The 16916-nt window shown below is 47.2% G+C and overlaps 1 protein-coding gene and 1 pseudogene across 1 annotated transcript in view; one reads left to right on the forward strand and one right to left on the reverse strand.

Annotated features, from left to right (window-relative positions):
• OTUD7A (OTU deubiquitinase 7A) overlaps nt 1-16916 on the forward strand; it is a 384350-nt gene that overhangs the window by 108912 nt on the left and 258522 nt on the right. The window lies entirely within an intron of this gene.
• LOC139437844 (zinc finger protein 37 homolog pseudogene) overlaps nt 13556-16916 on the reverse strand; it is a 45655-nt pseudogene continuing 42294 nt past the window's right edge.

Below are 16916 nucleotides of genomic sequence, written 5' to 3' on the forward strand. Positions count from 1 at the left end.
GAAGTTGATTTCTTTCTGTTTCTATCAATTGATCTATTAAATTATGTTTATGGATTTTGTCATGTTGAAGCATCATTGCAATCCTGTGTTAAACCCCAATTGATCATGATATATTACATAATCAATCCATATATAATCCATCTATTTTTGTGACTGAGATTGCTATGTAGTGGGTTTTTTGGTTTCCTTCTTACTTCCTTTGTTATGAAGATTATGCATGAGTTAAGGATTGTAACCTTTTATTCTCTATTCTGGATTAGATTTTGTAATACTGAATTATTTCTTCAATGAAACCATCTAAGCCTGGAGATTCTTTTGTGGAAAAAATAATAATATGTTGATTTAATTTGTTTAATGGTTATAGAACTTCTCAGGTTTTTATTGTTTTAAGTCAATTTTAGTAAATTATATCTTCATAAATTTTTTTCCATTTTGTTTACAGTTGCCAATTTATTTGTATAGCAGTCTTATTAGAGATTTATTAATAGTAATATTCTTTTTATAGAACAAATGATTGATTTTGTTGGACCTGTCATATGTTTGTTTTCTCTTTTATTCATTTCTGATTTTTTTCTTTTCTTCCTTATGTTTCTTTATGCTTATTTGTTAATATTTCCTAATACCTTGAAATATCCGCTCAACTCTTGATATTTGGTTCTTATTCTCTTATTTTAAAGCAGTAAAACATCTCCTATTGTTTTTCCTGTATCCTTCAAATTTTTGTATGTAATATTTTATTATTTTCCTCAAAATATTTTAGTATTTCAGTTGTAATTTCTTTTTAACTCTTGGTTTAATATATATATATATTTGTAGTACAAGTTGTTTTTTTTTTGCTGACATCATTTTGTTTACATTTACTTTTTAGAATATTGAACTCTGGAAAAGTTAAACAGCTGTAGATTTTTAAACAATGTAGCATAATGAATTCCCATGCACCCATCTCCCAGCTTCTCTCTTATTCTGTAACCTTGCCTCCTGCCACCGCCAGCCCCTGTTGTTATTTTGAAGCAAATCTTATGGCTTATTTAGAAGTATCTGGAAAACTTCCTAATCATAAGGGATCAGCTAGTTACCTTCCAGCACTCCCTTCTGCTTAACTGGGCCGTGGTCAGAGGACATGTTCTGTAAGAGTCCATCCTCTGAAGTGTTTCGTGACATGCTTTATGTCCCAGAATATGGTCAGTGTTTTGGAAAATATTCCACGTGTACCAAGAAGTTTTTGCATTCTGCAGTTCTTAGGAGTATAATATGTCAGTAGCCTGTTCATATCTTCGATTTCCCTGCTGCTGTTTTGTCTCATTTTATCATTATGAAGTGATTCTCTTCATCTCATAGTGCTTTCTACTTCAAAGTCTATTCTGTCTGATATCAAGAAAATGCCAGTTTCCTTTTGGTTAAAATTTGCATAGTGTATTTTTTGCCTACCCATTTAATTTTACCCTTTCTGTCTCTTTACATTTTCAATGTGTCTTTTATAAACAGCACAGAGTTGGATTTTTGCTGTCGATCTGCCAGTGTATTGCTTTTGCCTGGAGCATCTGGTCTCTTTACGTTTACTGTAATTAGTGACGCTTTTAGGCTTACATCTACGCATCTAGTCTGCTTTCTCTTGGGTTTGCATCTTCTTCTTTTTCCTCTTGTTTATTGCCTTCATCTGGACTCTTAAAAATAATCTTTTCAGAATATATCAAGAACTCAGCCACTTCGTGTCACCCTCACAGCTGCCATCCTAGCCCAGACCACCGGCGTCCTTCCCCTGGATGAGGGTAGCGGCCTCCTGACTCATCTCCTCTTTCTCTCCTTCCTCCCACCTGCCGCCCCCCAACCATCTGCTCACTGAGCAGCAGCCAAAGCAGCCTTTAAGCATGGGCGCTGGAGCCTCTTCCGTCTTTGCTCAAGAGCCGGCCGCGGCTTCTTGTTTCACGTGGAGGAAAAGCCCCTCCTGCCTGGCCTGGGCTCCTGGGGGCACTCGGGCGTCCTCCCTGACCTCTGCCCCTTGCCCCTGTGCTTCAGCTGCCCCTGCCCACCTGCAGGTCCTCCTGCAGCCCGCGCACCCTCCAGCCTCGGGGGCCAAGGCTGGACACGCTCTCCCTGGCCGTGCCCCGGCTCGCTGGCTCACCTCCAAGTTCCAGGGGCTGTGTCCAGGCGGCATCCCGTGCAAGATGCCTGCAAGCCACCCTGGGCCCTTGGCCTGTCCTCGTCCTTGACACCTTGCAGTGCCCGGTGAGCATTGGGGAAACTGAGTCCAGTGTCTCCAGTACTGGACAGGACGGCGGTGGATGCCCAGAGACACAGTCCTCAGCCTCGTCTCTCCTCTGGCCGGCGAGTGTTTTGGGGGTGCCTGCGCTGGCCCCGCCATCCACAGGATGGGAGCTTTTGGTGGTTTCCAAGGACGTGGCCCTAGGCCAGCAGCAGGAAAGGTTCCTGGGGCACAGCCCAGACCACAGACGCAGCGCCCCTCTGGCCGACTCTGGGCTGTCCCCCGGGATCTGACTTTTGGGGACGTTCCGGGCCAGCCTGAAGTGCCATCGGTTTTGGAAACCACCGGGCAGGCGGCTGCCTCGCCCGGTCCACGCAGCCTGCAGGCCCGGCCCAGGCTTGGGCACCTGCCTGAAGGAGCCGGGCAGTATAAGGGGCGTTAGGACCCTGGTGGAAAGAGCAAGTGTCAAGATCCCTGCAGCACCCTCCGGCCTCGGGCAGCGCCCCGAGCTGTGCACAGCGGCGCCCCACCAGCAGCACCCGTCCCCTCTGCTCTGACTTGAGGCCAGCCCAGGGCTGCAGCTTCAGACAAATTCCTCCACTGTCCCCTGGTCACAGAGCTGGACCATTACGGCTACCACGGCAGCCTCGGGTCCCCCGGATGCTTCGCCCCATTCTCTCCCACCGCCCCCCGTGCCTGGCCAGGATCCCTGAGTCATTTTTTAAAAATAATTTTTATTTTTTATATTGAAAGGAGCTTTAGATTACGTAAATGTTATACAGAAAATATAGGGGATTACCATCTACCCCACCCCTCCCCCTCTCACTTTCCCCCATTAACAACTTCTTTCATTAGTGTGATACAGTTGATACAATTGATGAACACATATTGAAGCACTGCTGCTAACCATGGACTATAGTTTACTTTATGGTTTACACTTTGCCCTGCATGTTCTTATAGGTTTTAACAAAATGTATGATGGCTGGTATCCATCATTGCAATAATATCATCCAGAACGATTCCAGTGACCCCAAAATGCCCCGTGCTCCACCCCTTCTTCCCTCTCCCTCCCCTCAGAGCCGCTGGTGGCCGCTGCTTTTATATCAGTGATGCAGGTTCTTCCATTGCCAGAAGAATAATAGGTCTAGAGTAGAATCATAATAAGCCTACTTTAGTCCACAGGTGCTTCTCCGCCTGGTGTGTGTTCATCCTCGGTCTTGAGGATTTGGGGGTGCTGATGCCCCCTCCGCTGCTGGTTGAGAGGCGGCCTGAGCTGCATCTCTTACTGGCGCTTGCTGAACCGAGGATCTCCTCCTTGAAATTCTCATTTCACTTGGCTTCCCTGGCAAAATGTCACCTTTACAAAAATACTCTCTTCAGTGAATTTTTAATTAAAAAAATAAAAGTTTGACTAACCAGCTAGACAATGAAAAGCTATTTAAAAATGTTAATAATGTCACCCAACCAGCTGCACCTGTGCTCATATTTATAACTAGAGTCTTTTGAATTTGTTTCTGCAGACAAGACCTGTTTCTCTGAAGCTTGCTTTCCTCAGGAGGTAGTAACTCATGGATCTCCTTCCAGATCAGCAGCCACGTTCTAGTTCATGTTTAATGAGCTAGATAACGTACCCAGGCCAATGCCAATTTATCCTCCTCTTCCCCTTGGGAGAATCCTGCTTTTCTCCAATTTCTGTCCTTTTAAAAGTTCTTCAGGGGATATCACTGAACATGCTCTAAAATAATACTGCTTTTATTTCTGTAAATATATATTCCCCAAAATGGGAACCACTGGGAAACGGACTTTGGCCCAGTGGTTAGGGCGTCCGTCTACCATATGGGAGGTCCGCGGTTCAAACCCCGGGCCTCCTTGACCCGTGTGGAGCTGGCCATGCGCAGTGCTGATGCGCACAAGGAGTGCCGTGCCACACAGGGGTGTCCCTCGCGTGGGGGAGCCCCCATGCGCAAGGAGTGCGCCCGTGAGGAAAGCCGCCCAGCGTGAAAAGAAAGAGCAGCCTGCCCAGGAATGGCGCCGCCCACACTTCCCGTGCCGCTGACAACAACAGAAGCGGACAAAGAAACAAAAGCAGACAAAGAAACAAGACGCAGCAAATAGACACCAAGAACAGACAACCAAGGGAGGGGGGGAAATTAAATAAAAATAAATAAAAATCTTAAAAAAAAAAAAAATGGGAACCACTGAGTCAACAAGTTCTTATATTTGGAATTTCAATTGTGGTTTCCAGATTACCTTCCAAAAAGGGCCTAAAAATTCACATTTCCACCAAAAATGAAAGCATGAGTGGATTTCACTGCCTGCGTGGCATGGCCTTTTTTTTCCACCTGTCTGTGTGGAACTATCACATTGGCAATTTACGTTGCTTTTTCATGACTACTGCTCAGATTGAGAGTCTTCTCGTGCATTCCTGGCCATTGGCTCTTCCTCTTATGCACATGACCTGTTCCTGTGCTTTGCCAGTTCCCCTTGAGTCTTTTTTTTGTTTGTTTTTTTTCAAAGATTTATTTTATTTATTTCCCTCCCCCCCCCCCCCCCGCCACTTGCTTGTTGTCTGCTCTCTGTGTCCATTCACTGCACGTTCTTCTGTGTCTGCTTGTCTCCCTTTTGTTGCATCATCTTGCTGTGCCAGCTCTCCGTGGCGCACGGGCCAGGCTGCCTTCACATGGAGGCCCAGCTCACTAACCCAGGGCCTCCCCTATCGTAGACGGGAGCCCAGCTGATGGAGCCACAGCTGCTTCCCAAGTCTTTTGTTTTTACCTTGACACTTAATAGAAGTTTTGTGGTAGAAGGACATTAGCACGTTGCCTGCAAGTGTGTTGTAAATAATTCTTGAAGTCTGTTAATGACTTTTTACATTGCTTATTTATCTTTCCATATTTAAAGAATTAGCTGGTTAACTGTATCTTTGGTTTTATGATTTCTGGACATCTTGCTTTGCCTAAGGTCTCCCTCGGGCCAAGGCCATACACATATTCTAAGAACTTGTGATATGTGTACAGTTTCATTTTCTAGAATTAACCGGGGGGTGTTTCTAAGTTTGTTTTCTTTTTCCTGGGCACAGAAATGTCATCCTTTCCTATATACTTGTTCCGTAAGACAATGATTAGCTTAGCTTGATAGGAAGCAAATCCTCCCTTACTATAATTCCGTTCTTCAACTTTGTCTGCTCTTGGAAATGCATTACTCGATGTAAAGAGCTTAGGGCAGGGGCTCCTTGCTTGCAAGCATTTAGAAATGGTCACTGCTTCTATTAATATCAACATTATCATTACCGGTTATTCTGGATCCCCAAAATTCAGCACTGGAGCTCTGGGAGGCGCTACCTTCCATTTGTGTGTGGGCTTTGAGGGAGCTGGCATCTCCCAGGGCGGCCTCCCCGCGGGCACCGGGTGGCTATGCGCTTGGTCATGGCACCATGTCCTGTGGCTCTCGGCTCTCCTGGAATGCTCTGGGTCTGGCTGGCCGGAGGCTCTTCTCCCACTTGACCTCTGATGCTTCTTCAGCCGCTTACGGCTCAGGCTTGAGTCCCGAGCTCTTTTTCTGCCACATGCATTGTCAGGGCACTCGGGCAGGGTCCTGTCTGGACAGTTGCCTCCTAAGGCTGCAGCCCCAGCTGTGAGTTTTAATTTATTCAGCAGATGTGTTGAGCAGGTGCTGGACAAGCCGGTAGAGTCTCTGTTCCCTGGGCAGAGCGGGGGTATCCTGGTCTAGGCAGCCGGGAAGGGCTTCCTGGAGGAAGACGCATTTATGGCCGACAGCAACTAGCCAGGTGGAGGGGCAGGGCGTGAGCGTTAGGGGAGAGCAGGTGCGTCCCAGGCAGAAGCAGCAGGTCCTGAGGCAGGGAGGCCCTGCCGAGAGCCAGCGGCCTGCGGCAAGCCCGGGAGCTGGTCCGTCAGGGTCTAGACGGGCTCCGGGGCCCGCCCTTGAGACGCTTAGAAGGAATCGAGCCCTCGGCAAGAGGCAGGCCGAGGTTCACCTGCTGTGCGGGCAAGCGTCCTTCCAGCTGCTGTGTGGAGGCGCAGTTAGAGACCACACCAGGACGTCCATGTGCAGTTTGGGTGGGATTTACTGCAGCCATACCAAAAGACGAAGACGACACCCAAGGAAAGTCCAACTCAAGAAAGTGGGGTGACCCAAAGGAAAGTCCAACTCAAGAAAGTGGGGGTGACCCAAAGGGAAGTCCAACTCAAGAAAGTGGGGGTGACCCAAAGGGAAGTCCAACTCAAGAAAGTGGGGGTGACCCAAAGGAAAGTCCAACTCAAGAAAGTGGGGTGACCCAAAGGAAAGTCCAACTCAAGAAAGTGGGGTGACCCAAAGGGAAGTACAACTCAAGAAAATGGGGGTGACCCAAAGAAAGTCCAACTCATGAAAATGGGGGTGACCCCCAAAGCAAAGCAACAGGAGCCTGTGTTCTATGGAAAAAGCATCAGGAGAAATATTTAGAGACGGGAATGGCAAGGAGCCCAAAATGCCAGCCATCAGGCGCAGCCTCGCCTCCTGAGCACGGTGTTTTCCCTAATATTTTCTTGCAGTGGGTGGAGAGCGGGTAAAGCCACCCTGATGAAGGCAGCTTGTCGCAAGCAGGCGTGTCCGGCGTGCCCCAGGGACTCACAGGACCGTTTCCCACGGGCTGGATGGCGCCTCTCCGGGAACCACCTTCATGTTGGCTTTAGCCCCGGGCCCCAGTGGCTTTCTGGCTTGAACCGTATGTTTTGGTGTCCTGTCAAGCTGAAGCCCCGTGGCTCACGTGGGCTCTCCTCGAGGCAGGTGTGAAGCTGGCCTGAGGCGGAGCTCGTTGTGCTTGGCAGCTGTCGCCCTCGCTTGGCCGCCTTCCCTCACGGGGAGCCCCAGCCGAGCTGCCCGGGGACCCCGCGTCCTCCCGCTCCAGCCACGCGGGGCTGAGCTCAGGGTGGGGGGGCCTCGGGAAGCGGCCCTGCCTCCAGGCCTTGCATCTGGGTTCTGAGTCCCCCAAGGGAGGCTGGGAACGGGTGCCCCGGAGGGAGGGAGGGGCTGCGGGTGGTAAGTCGGATTGCAGACTCGATTTTAATATCAAGCTAGAGATTGCAGGGCAGACAGGGGCGAGAGTTTGGTCCCCTCCTTGAGCTCTTCCTTCCCCGTCTCAGCTGTCCCCCCACCTTCTTGCCCCCCACCTCCCCTCCCAGGGTTCCATCACAGCCAAGAAATGACTGAAAGGAAAATGCCTTGTTTATGTGATGATATAGTATTTAATTTTTCCTGGGGAGTCATTTCTTACCATTTCCTCTTAAAATGCAGAATCACTAAATACCCCAGAGGTAGGTTGAACTGTGTACCCCATTTCAGTCCGCATTCCCATGGCGTGACCCCGTGTAGATAGCGCCTCTGGAAGGTGGAGGATGGTATTTTCAGTTAGGGTGCGGGCTGACCTCTTGAGGGTGGGTTACCAGACAAAGAGAAAGCCCGGGAGGGGCCAGACCCTGGAGGTCAGCAGAAGGGCAGGGAGAAAGGAGCGCCAGCGCCCCTGGCGGAAAGCCGAGGGACCCGAGGATCGCGGGCGCCAGCGCCAGGCGCCGCCGCCCTCGGGGAGAAGCAAGCCTGGGTGGTATCTGGAGCCTGGACTTCTCCTAGCCTCAAAGGCAGGAGCCAGGAAATTCCCGCGGATTAAGCTCAAGCCAGTCTGTGGTATTTGTGATAGCAGCCCGGCACACTGAGCTGCCCGCCAAGTTCTGAATATGGAAAACACTGTAGGGATGTTAAGGTGTCCTGTTGGAGGAGTAGGAAAAGAGACAGGATGCAACTGCGCTTAGCAGTTTCTGGGGACTGAACCATGGCTTGGCCAAATCACACCGCAGTGGTTTTGTGCTGTGTGGCCACTGTCCTCAGAGCACAGAGAAAATGACGACCTTTAGTGAGAACGGAACCTTGGACCCGGCCCCTGGCTCCCCAGCTCGCCTTGACATCTCAGCAGCCTGACCAAGGGTCTGCTCTGCTTCTCCAGTGGGAAAGCATCACGCGTCCACGTGCACGTCTTCCTCCTGCCCCTTCCTTCCCACCTCCACCTCCACCTCCCCACAGATCCCGGGGGGCTTGCTCTGCTGGCTCCGGCTTTGAGCGCCGGCAGCAGTCCTACACCTGCTCCAGCTGGAGAGGATGAAACCAGGTTTAGAAAGCGGAGTATTCTGCCCAAGCGCAGGCAGGGAAGAAGTAGCAGCGCCAGAGTGGAAGCGGCTCAGCCCCTGCAGCCCACCCTGCACTGCCCTTTCACAGGAGCCAGGCACAATCCCACATCCTCGGGGGTGGCCGTTGCAGTGGGTGCTCCAGGAAACGGACCCCTGAAGAGTGTGCCACGTGGGAACCGGCTCCCTGAGGCCTGGCTGCCAGGTAGACGTTCCGAAGCCTTGGAAATGGATGGATGGATGAGTTCTCTCAAGGAGGGCAGGACAAAGGTCCGTGGCAAGGCAAGTCCAGAGGAGAAGCCAGCACTAAAGGCAGTGAAAGAGGGGGACAGGGGGACACGGAAAAGAGCGAGATGGCGCTGAGGAGGGCAGGAGCTTTGGGTGTAGGGATGAATGGAGTAGCACATGGCGGCCACGGGAGAGTGGAGGGGGGAAGAAGCAGGTACAGGGCCCAGTGGAAGGAAAGAGGCTGGACGACGGTGGTTGGAGGCGGCCTCACCATCAGGACAGCATGTGAGCCGTGTGTGGTACAGGTGAAGCAGCAGGTGCAGGGGAAGCGGCAGGTGCAGGCACCTGAGCACAATGGGACTGAGGGTGCAGGAAGCAGGGCTTAGCACCTGAAAGTGGAGAACGAAAATCAGACCCAGTGTAAGCTGCACGCTGCTGCTTAAATCTTTTTCAGGTGCCCCATAAAGGGAAAACTAAGTATCAGATTTGTTATACTGTTGTAACTTCAACAGGAAAAAACCATTAAAGGACCACCCTTATCCTGCCCCACTGTTCTGTCCACTGGGTGAACAGTCTTCTCTGCTACTCCAAATTCAAGCTCCTATTCCAACAACACTAGTTGTTACCATAACCGATTAGCTCCTGTGTGAGGCACTGAACTTGCCGTGCTGTTATCTCTTATTTTCCTCAATAGTCTATGTCAGTGTAAAGACACAAACTGGGCCTGGCAGTGCTTGCTTGTTTTGCAGGTCTTTGGGGGCATTTCAGTTACAAACTGCAGTTATTTATTTATGCAATAAGCAGAATACTCTTAGGTAGCCCAGTCTGTGCCCTTATGAACTTGGGCCATTCCTTCCTGGACCTTAGAATATAAAGAAGGATAAAGATATGAATACACATATGCACATGACTGTAATTCATCTGAAGCATGGTAAGTAGCTTTGAGAACATTAGGGGGTACTTGATTTAGAAGAGCTGATTCAGGGCAGCCTTTCAGCATGTGACCCAGGATCTGAATCCAGAGGCTGTGTGCGTTAATAATGAAAGGCCACAGGCTAAGGAGGAAGAGGAGGCGGTGAGCTTGCAGAGTGAGGAAGGAGAACCCACCGGCAGGAGCACAAGGGATGAAGGAAAGAGGCGTGCAGTGGGGTTGCAGAGCTGGGCAGGGGCTAGGCCGGGCAAGCTCCCAAGGTCGTTGAAAAGAGCTTCTGTTTTTATTCTAAAGATCATGGGGGCCCACGTTAGAGTTTAAGTTGAGAGGAAGGCACGATCCAATTTAAAAGATCATACAGCCAAGAGGAGAATGGGATTGGGGCTAAAGAGTGGAAGCAGGGAGCCATCCATATGCGGGTGCCGGGTGCTGCAGGCAGATGTGTAGCTGTGAAGACGGGGAGAAGTCGGTCGATTCAAGGCTACTCTGAAGGTAGAAATCCCAGCACTAAGTTCCTGATTAGTTGAGAGGGGAGAAGGATAGTGAGCCCTGGAAGGACCCCCGAGATGCTGGTTTAGTAACTGAGTGGATGGAAAGACTGTTCATGAAAATGTGGGAAAGCAGAGAAAAGGCTGACTCAATGAAGAGAGCAGGAAGCACTTCTAATCTCACTATGTTTGAAGGAACTGTAAGAAACCCAAGTGGAGATATCAAAGAGGTACTCAGTTCTACAGGACTAAAGAGAAGTTTGAAGCTGGAAATATCAATTTAGAAGTGTTGGCATTGGAGTGGTGTGATGGTTTGGAGTTGTGTGTATTTCAGGAAATCATGTTCTTAAACTTAATCCGTTGTAAGTAAACTCATCATCTGTTTGATGAGGTTATTTCAGGTAAAGTGTAGGCCTAGGATGGATCTTAACCCTATACTGGAGTCCTGTATGTGCAGGATGAGAGAGAGAGAGACAGAGACAGAGAGACAGAGAGAGAGACAAGGCCATAGGAAGCAAGAAGGTACAAGATCTCAGCACCGAGGATCGCTGGCAGCCAACCCCAGGAGGCCCGGTCTTCAGGAGGAAAGCATGGCCTTGCGATGCCTTGACTGGGATTTTCCCTGGCCTCATAACAATGCTCCATTACATTCCCATTGTTTAATCAAGCCCATTGCCTTGGATTTGCTTGAGCAACCAAGGAAACTAAAACACATGGATATTGATAACTTCATCCGTGTAGAAAGTGTAAAGTGAAACTAAGAGAGAGTTCAGGTTGGAGTTCCCAGGCACGGCCTCATCCAGAAGTCAGGTAGCCATGGAAGAGCCAGCACTGGCTAAGAATTGAAAAACCAGGAGGGCACCAGGAGGGCAAGGAGCACAATGCTTTCTCCCAAAGACTGATGTTCCGGGGCTGGCTGCTGGACGTCCTTGGTCCTGAGCTGTTCTGTCACATGGCAAGGTACATGGTGATGTCTCCTTTCTCTTTCGAGTTCTTTTGACTTCTGGCTTCTTTCCATAGCTTTCTCTCACTATGTTTGAATTTTATTGAGCTTTTAAATGACTCCAGAAATCCAAGTTAAAGTCAAACCTGATTCAGTTGGGCCACACCTTAACTGAAGTAACATCTTGGAAAGATCCAGTTTTCAGTGGGCCCACACCTGCCAGAATAGGGACCAAGTCCCAAAACTTGTCTGAACTGGGATATACAATTCAATTCATCATAGCAACAGAGTAGAATGCTCAAGGAAGGATTCATCAGAGGCATTGAATGTAGACTGGTCTAAAAAAATGAGGGATGAAAAGGCTATTGGACTAGAGACACGATGGCCCTGTCAGATCTTAGCAAGAACAACTTTGAAGGCACGACTGAGCTAGAAGCCAGATGCTCAAAGTTGAAGAATCTTGGCCACAGTAGTTGCTGAGGGCAGGGGGAGGCAAGAAGAGGTGTGGTGTGGGGGCATTTTTGGAACTTGGAGTTGTCCTAAATGATATTGCAGGGACTTATATATCCTGCCATAACCCGCTGAATGGACTGGGGGAGAGTGTAAACTACAATGTAAACTATTATCCTTGTGGTGCAGCAGTGCTCCAGGGTGTGTTCACCAAATGTAATTAATATGCACAGTGATGAAAGAGGTTGTTGATGTGGGAGTGGAGGGTGGGGGATATGTGGGAACCTCTTATATTTTTAAATGCAACATTTTTTGTGATTTATGTATCTTTTAAGAAAAGACAATTTAATAAAAAATAAATGAATAGAAAGAAGAAAAAAAAAAAAGAATGAATGAGAGATACACCACATTTTAGATGGCAAATCTCAATCCATTGATATGATGGTTCCTCCCAAGTCTCTCTCTAAGTATAGTCTAAATACCCAACATCTCAACATAGTTTCTCATTAAACTTGACAAACTAATTGTAAAATTCCTATTAAATAGTAAAGATCTTAGTAGCCAAGACAACAGTGGAAAAAGAACAGGGAGGGAACCGGCTGGCGTCCCCATCTCAGCTGGCCTCGTGTCATCTCCCATTGTCCTCACCATTTGGAATAGGCTTGTGGGACCTGCGAGTGAAGACCCTCCTGTGTCCTACATAATGAGCTAGGCCAGCGTGGTTTTCTGTTGCCACTTTGGTTGTTGCATCTCAGATTCAGGCTGCGCTTCCTAGAGAAGTGGCCTATTGCAGATTGTTGAGACGGGAGTTTCAGCAATGCCCCCAGCGCGTCTTGCGAGCAGGTCTCCTCCCGGGTTTGCTCTTGGCTCCTGCAGCTGTTGGGACCGCTGGTGACTTTCGGGTCCTACATGAACACTGCTCAAGGGCCAGTTCCTTGGGGATTATATGTCTTAGAAAAGGAGCTGACTTGTGTTCTGTCTCTTCCTGCTCGAATAAGACGTGTTGGAGAATGTGGCTGATGATGTAGAGCAATGTGCTCTTTCCAGTTCTCCCATTTTCTATTCAATGTAACAAAACCTCATGTACTTTTTTCCCCCAATTTTTCAAGTGTTCACTGAGACCTCTATTCAAATATAATATGAAGTACACTCTTATTTTATTATTCTTTTGTTTTATTTTGTCTTTTTTAACTCATGGTTTTTGTACAATAAAGTATTTCAGCAAGGTCCTGGAGTGACAAATAGCACATGTATTAGTCAGCCAAAGGGGTGCTGATGCAAAATACTAGAACTCTGTTGGCTTTTATAAAGGGTGTTTATTTGGGGTAGAGGTTTATAGTCACAAGGCCATAAAGAGTAAGTTACTTCCCTCACCAAAGTCTGTTGTCGCCTGCTGGAGTAAGGTGGCTGCTCAGCTCTGTGAGGGTCAGCCCTCCTCTTCCTCCTAAGGCTCCATGGTCCCAGCTTCTCCTCTCAGCTGGAGGCTGGCATGAGGCTCGTCCCTCTCCCTGGGGCTCGTTTCTTTCTGGGCTTTCTCAGCTGTTCAGGGCTCTGATCTCTTCAGCTGCAAACCATCAGGCAAACGGCTTGGCTCTCTCCCCGGGGCTCCAGTGTCCAAAACTAAACTCCCTGTGTTCTCCTTCTCCGTGAATTTACTTCCCTGTCTTTGATTGAGCATCCACTTATATAGCCCAGAAGGAGGGGTGGGGACGGGACTCAAACCAAGGTGTCCTAGTGATGTGGTCAAATAGGAGCCCTAATCTTGATTTAATAAAGTAAAAGTGAAATCTCTGAGTCTAATACAATCTAATAGGCCCAGAGGAACAGACCAGTTTACAAACACAATCCAGTATCTATTTTTGGAATTCATAATCAATACCAAACTGCCACAACACGTAATATAGAATAGTACATACAATTGAGTATTTTTTTTAAACAATGTTTTCTGTAGAAGGCTTGGCATCAAGTTTAAACTCTTATTTCCATACATTACTTCAATCAAAAATCCATGTTTGCGTTCTTTCGTGTATAATGAGGTATGACCTCTTACTAAAGTCTTCTTAACATTCATTAACTTCAGAATATCTCTAAAGTTAAGCAAAAACTTCAGTTAGGCTAAAAAGATTTCTTACATTAATTTCACTCATCAAATTTCTCTTCTGAATGAATTTCTACATGTTTGGTAAAGAATGCGTTTTGTTTGAAGACTTTGTCATATTCATTACATTCCTAACGTTTCTTTCTAATTTGGGAAATCTGATGTATAACACTTGTGACTTTGCACGGAAGGCATCTCCACGTTCGTTACATTCGTAGGGTTTCTCCCCAGTATGAGTTCTCTGATTTACACTGTCGCGTAACTTTTGACTAAAGGCTTTCCCATATTCCTTATATGCATAGAGCTTCTCCCCAGTATGAACTCTCTGATACTAAGTCTTTCAACATCTTTCAAGGCCTTCTCACATTGATTACATTCAAAGGGACTTTCACCTGGATGGGCTCTCACGTGGTAATTAAGAGATGATCTACACCCAAAGGCTTTTCCACATTCATTGTATTTATAGGGCTTCTCTTTAGTATGAGTTCTTGGCTATGTAATAAGGTGTGACATCATGCCGAACGCTTTCTCACATTTGTTACATTTAAACTGCATCTCACACGTATGAATATGCATGTGTTTAGTAAAGGATGAGCCATACTTAAAGGCTTTTCCACATTCATTACATTCATTACATTCATAGGGATTCTCACCTGTATGAGACCGCACATGTTGAAAGAGGTTGAGCCATGTCTGAAGGTTTTCCCACACTCAGTACATTCATAGGGCTTTTTCCAAGCACGAATTCTTAAATGGTCAGTGAGAGCATGTTTATGACTGCAGGCTTTGCCACACTGAATACGTTCTTACGGTTTCTCTCCTTTGTGAACACTCTGATGTACAATGAGGTGTGACTTTTGGTTAAAAGCTAATCCACATTCATTACATTCACATAGTTTTACCCCAATATGAATTCTCTGATGATTAATGAGCCCTCGTTTATGGCTAAGAAGCTTCCCACATGGAATCCATGCATTCATAGGGTTTCACTCCAGCTTGAATTTTGTCCTGCTTAGTAGGAGATGAGCTTTGGCTGGATGATTTCTCATCTTTCTCTCTGGTTTGCATTGTCTCTGCTTAGTATGGGATGAACTATTACTGGATAATTTCTTGTGTTTCTTACCTCTTTGAGTTTTGTCTTTCTTTTTATTGAACAAATTATGGATGAATGATTTCCTTTGTTCTTTGGCTGCATCCGGTTTCTTTTTGCACACTTTCTTAAATGGGTAGGTAAATTTTTTTTCAAATTCTTTCCATGTAAATCAAATTTAAGAAGTTTTTTTGAAGGAACATGTTTCATACTCACATTATTTTTCCTCCAATGAGCTATATTCATGGTCTTTCTTTTTTTCAGCATTTTCTTCTTGGATGCAACTTCACTGAAGAGTTTGTTTAGAGATTCCTGGTGCTTCTCTTCTGTGTCATTTTCTTGCTGGACTTTTCCATTGGCTTCAGTTTGCTTGGGTCTCACTCTTTCACTCAGACGAGCTTGACTGGTCTTTCCCTTTTCCCCAAACGTGGCTCTTCTCCTCTCCCCAGCTCTGAGCTCGTGCCTGGTCTGAGATCTCAGTGCTGCGCTGAAGTCAGGTGGCTGCAGTTCCCAGCACACAGCCCTGCCCGAGCTCCTCAGAGCAGCCGGTTGTTCCCCGTCCTTCTGGCTGGAGGCCGTAGCCACGTCTTTGCATGTTACTGACCCCTGACTCCTGCTCTCAGGCTCGGTCTGTGTCTGTGTCAGGATCAGGTTGCAGCCAGAGGCCCTCGTGGCCACCACCTAGGACTGCAGCCTCAGCCTGTCAGGCTGCTGTGCCGGCGCCCCTGCGTGACCATCCGTGTGCGCGGCCATCTTGAAAATGGCTTCCAACCTCATCTACTTTTACATTGTTTCCTTTCTTTCCTAGCTTTACTGTCCAAGTATATGAATTTGGTCTAGATTTCCTACTTAAAAAACAAACACCCCTTATGGCACCTAACAATTAATGTCTATCTCCTTAAAATGATCCTAATAAAATTATGAGACCTCATTTAGTTTTTCAATGCGCTGTACCCTATGGTGAAAAAAAGGTTATACAGTTGGATGTGGAAGATGAGTGCTGTTGGGGGTTGAATCGTGTCCTGTGGGTGGGAACCCATTTGGAAATAGGACCTTTGAAGATGCTATTAGTTGAGGTGTCCAAACTGAATGAGGCTGGCTTAAGTCCAGTAGAGCTGAAGTCCTTAGAAGCAAAGGAAATCAGACATAGAAAGAGGAAGCTGCAGGTAGAAGCAAGAAGCTGGGAGTCAGTGGACCTGAAAGGAAAGGGAGACCCCCTCCATGTCCATTGTCATGTGGTACCTACCTGGGGGAAGCAAGCCCCTTTCCCTCTGAAATCATGAACCAATGAATTCCTATTGTCAAGTCAACCCATTGGACGATATTTCTTTTAGCAGCTCAGAAGCTAAGACAAATGTATATGTCATCTAATCAAACCCACTGGTTTTCTAGATGAAGAAAACTCAAAGCAGTTAAGTGATTTAATCATGTAACTGAGATTAATACCTTTTTAATTTCCAGTCAGGTGTGTGTGAATTTTGTCACTTTCAAGGATCTTTTTAAAAAAAAATTTTTTTTAGAAAAGTTTACAGTTTTCAGAAAAACCATGCAGAAATTACAGAGTTCCCCTATACCAACTTCCTCCCGCCCCACACAGACACACAGTTTTCCCTATTAACACTTTGCATTAGCATGGCACTTTTGTTACAGCTGATGGAACAGTAGTATTATAATTATTTTGTTGACCATAGTTTATATTAGGGTTCGCTGTTTGTGTCGCAGTTCTGTGTTCTGTGTTTTCTTAATTTATTCTAGTAATGTTTAGTATCTAGTTCTTCCCCTTTTAACTTCATCCAAATACATACCTCGGTGGTGGTATTACATTCACAATGTTGTGCTACCATCTCCGCCATCTACTACCAAAACTTCCACCTCACCCCAAACAGAAACTCTGGACCAATTAAGCTTTAACTTCCCACCCCCCACCGCCAAGAATCAGTATTCCCTGAGTCTGCATCCAGCTGATGATAATGCAGAAATTTCTCTGAGCACCAGGAGCTAACAAAAACCAACCAACCAAGGCCAAAAATCACCTTTCACAGCCTTTGCAAATTGACTCTGTGCTGGCCACTCTTGTCCCTCAGAGGCCAGTCTTCCTATCAGGAAGGCCAGCCCACTCGGGGGCTCCTCATGAAGTGCACAGCCCCCCTTTTCAGAGCCCGCTGCTCCTCCTGGGCTCCTGCTCTTTCCTGGCCTTAGGAATGCCCCTGTTTACAGGAATTTTCATGCACCCTCTGCTCCCCGTGACTTCCCCCCTTCCTGGGTGTTCTGTTGTACATCTTGGGTATCCTTTGCCCAAGGCTGCTTTGACT

Source organism: Dasypus novemcinctus, chromosome 3 (assembly GCF_030445035.2).
Source record: "Dasypus novemcinctus isolate mDasNov1 chromosome 3, mDasNov1.1.hap2, whole genome shotgun sequence".
NCBI classification, from domain to species: Eukaryota; Metazoa; Chordata; class Mammalia; order Cingulata; family Dasypodidae; genus Dasypus; species Dasypus novemcinctus.